The sequence below is a fragment of the Oncorhynchus mykiss genome, chromosome 13 (assembly GCF_013265735.2).
Source record: "Oncorhynchus mykiss isolate Arlee chromosome 13, USDA_OmykA_1.1, whole genome shotgun sequence".
In the NCBI taxonomy this organism is placed as follows: domain Eukaryota; kingdom Metazoa; phylum Chordata; class Actinopteri; order Salmoniformes; family Salmonidae; genus Oncorhynchus; species Oncorhynchus mykiss.
Window position 1 is genome coordinate 33679887 of NC_048577.1, and position 3911 is coordinate 33683797.

Consider the following 3911-nt stretch of genomic DNA (forward strand, 5'->3'; position numbering starts at 1 on the left):
CGGAAATGTCCTACTTCCGTGCGTTCAAGACAACTGGGACTCGGAAAAAACGAGCTCCGACTTGGAAAAATACGTTGAAGGGTCATCCAACTCGGAATTCCAAGATGGAAACTCGGGCATTTTTCTAGAGCTCCGACTAAGGTCTTGATTTGACCTCGTTTTTTTCCCTACTTCCCAGTTGCCAAACATACATTAGTTATCAACCCTTACCTCTCCAAACTCCTGACGCGTCAGAGAAAGATGACTTGAAATGAATAGGTCATTTTTACATCAATGTTGTGCCGCTAGTGCACACATGATTTGATTGACTTTGCATTGATTAGTCAGTACGATTAGCAAATTATTAGGCTTTTGGCTTATTCATTTTATGAATTGTAGGTTATATTAGATTTTATTGTAGGTTATATAGATTTTTCAATTTTTATTTTCTATTGTGTTATTGACTGTATGTTTGTTTATGTGTAACTCCGTGTTGTTGTTTTTGTCGCACTGCTTTGCTTTTCTTGGCCAGGTCCCAGTTGTTAATGAGAACTTGTTCTCAACTGGCCTTCCTGGTTAAATAAAGGTCAAATAAAAATAAATTACAAATATTCACCAGTAATGTGTTTTAAATTAAAATAGTTTACCAGAATATGCCTAATAAACCACATGTTTACAAAATGAAGTCACACACAGTTTAAAAAAAAAACTTTGGGAAAAAGTTAGCATTTGTTTGGTGTTGAAAACGTTAGCATTTGTTTGGTGTTGGTTTTGGGGGGAAAATAAACCACCTAACTTTTCCTCATAAACAAAAAGACACTCCAATGTGGTATTAAATCTAGTGATAGCTACACACAAGATGCACTGTTAAAATAGGATGCCTGTGCCTTGCTAAACTGGTATGACCGACACCTCAATCATAGGCCCATGTCACTGCCACCAAGCGCAGGGCCTAGAATGGGCCAATGAGAGTTGCCCTGGCAATGTGAAAGAATGTGAGGTATTCTCTCTCTCGGCGGTTGACAGGAGTATCGACATTTAGGATCAGGCTCTGCTGCTTTGAGAAATTCCAGAGGATGTGCATCTCAACTCAGGCACAAACATGTATGTAGTGCTGCTGAGCATGTGGTCGCATGTGTTGGCTACCTTTGAGTCATTGAGCAGACACTCTTATCCAGAGCGAGTTGTCATAGTGATGCATGCATTTTCATCCGTACTTGTGCCCCGTGAAAATCAAACCCACTACCCTGGCGCTGCAAGTGCTATGCTCTACCAACTGAGCAACACCGGGACTACACACAGGCTTTACACACTTGTGGGGGAAAATGTTTTATGCATATACATCTAAATACACAGAGATGTACAACTCAATGCCGTACACCGATTATGCGGAAACCAACACTCGGAGCACATTCGCAGAAATTCCCACGCGTGAGTACAGTAGACAATCTAACAATGCAGGCGAGATAAAAGTCCACCCGAGTTAAACTTTTCAGAATAGGTGATATTAGAAGTTGTGTGCATGTATTAAACGTATTTACAGTAATGTTTTGTTGTGAGATAAATCTGATATTGCCTGACGGTTGAAGTCTGTCTTTAAGAGTCCACAATTCTAAGGCAAATCAGGTTCTTAAACATCAAGGGTGGAGCATGGGAATAAAAGACGAGGATAAGAGGCAACAAAAATATTTTATTTTCCGTTTCCAGCTTCACAAGAAAGGCACAACGTGGAATAGACGTTGACATTGACCTCTGTTTACACTGGGACGGAGCTTCTGGAGCTGAAGAGGCCTGAGCCTGTGTAATGTTACTGGCTAGCGCGCGTGAGTAAGCTGTGATACAGTGCCTTGCGAAAGTATTCGGCCCCCTTGAACTTTGCGACCTTTTGCCACATTTCAGGCTTCAAACATAAAGATATAAAACTGTATTTTTTTGTGAAGAATCAACAACAAGTGGGACACAATCATGAAGTGGAACGACATTTATCGGATATTTCAAACTTTTTTAACAAATCAAAAACTGAAAAATTGGGCGTGCAAAATTATTCAGCCCCTTTACTTTCAGTGCAGCAAACTCTCTCCAGAAGTTCAGTGAGGATCTCTGAATGATCCAATGTTGACCTAAATGACTAATGATGATAAATACAATCCACCTGTGTGTAATCAAGTCTCCGTATAAATGCACCTGCACTGTGATAGTCTCAGAGGTCCGTCAAAAGCGCAGAGAGCATCATGAAGAACAAGGAACACACCAGGCAGGTCCGAGATACTGTTGTGAAGAAGTTTAAAGACGGATTTGGATACAAAAAGATTTCCCAAGCTTTAAACATCCCAAGGAGCACTGTGCGGGCGATAATATTGAAATGGAAGGAGTATCAGACCACTGCAAATCTACCAAGACCTGGCCGTCCCTCTAAACTTTCAGCTCATACAAGGAGAAGACTGATCAGAGATGCAGCCAAGAGGCCCATGATCACTCTGGATGAACTGCAGAGATCTACAGCTGAGGTGGGAGACTCTGTCCATAGGACAACAATCAGTCGTATATTGCACAAATCTGGCCTTTATGGAAGAGTGGCAAGAAGAAAGCCATTTCTTAAAGATATCCATAAAAAGTGTTGTTTAAAGTTTGCCACAAGCCACCTGGGAGACACACCAAACATGTGGAAGAAGGTGCTCTGGTCAGATGAAACCAAAATTGAACTTTTTGGCAACGATGCAAAACGTTATGTTTGGCGTAAAAGCAACACAGCTGAACACACCATCCCCACTGTCAAACATGGTGGTGGCAGCATCATGGTTTGGGCCTGCTTTTCTTCAGCAGGGACAGGGAAGATGGTTAAAATTGATGGGAAGATGGATGGAGCCAAATACAGGACCATTCTGGAAGAAAACCTGATGGAGTCTGCAAAAGACCTGAGACTGGGACGGAGATTTGTCTTCCAACAAGACAATGATCCAAAACATAAAGCAAAATCTACAATGGAATGGTTCAAAAATAAACATATCCAGGTGTTAGAATGGCCAAGTCAAAGTCCAGACCTGAATCCAATCGAGAATCTGTGGAAAGAACTGAAAACTGCTGTTCACAAATGCTCTCCATCCAACCTCACTGAGCTCGAGCTGTTTTGCAAGGATGAATGGGAAAACATTTCAGTCTCTCGATGTGCAAAACTGATAGAGACATACCCCAAGCGACTTACAGCTGTAATCGCAGCAAAAGGTGGCACTACAAAGTATTAACTTAAGGGGGCTGAATAATTTTGCACGCCCAATTTTTCAGTTTTTGATTTGTTAAAAAAAGTTTGAAATATCCAATAAATGTCGTTCCACTTCATGATTGTGTCCCACTTGTTGTTGATTCTTCACAAAAAAATACAGTTTTATATCTTTATGTTTGAAGCCTGAAATGTGGCAAAAGGTCGCAAGGTTCAAGGGGGCCGAATACTTTCGCAAGGCACTGTATATGACCAGTGGTTGTTACTGTAGAAATGCTCAATAATAGGCTAGAATTATCATGGAATGTGATATGATAGGCTTACATTTTTTTTTATAGCAGTTGCATTTTGTTTTCTCGGAGCTTATGATTGAGGTGTCCTTCATAACGATAAGGTAACAGGGTTCAACCCATCCACTCACCTATGACCCGACCTTGGGTAGGTGGCCTTACAGATAACTACTTGACCTACAGCATGCATTTTCTACATCCTGACCTAAAACCACTTGAACGTCCAACTTATACACACACACACACACACACACACACACACACGCGTCAAGTACTTTATGCATAAACATGACAACACATCCATTCGGTAACCTCCATACCATAACGTGTTAGTGGAAGGTGGAGGTGAGATGCTTCACAAGTGTTTGGTATCACCTTAAGGCCCGATTCCTGATGAATAGCTACTGCATAGTTACTGAAGAAAG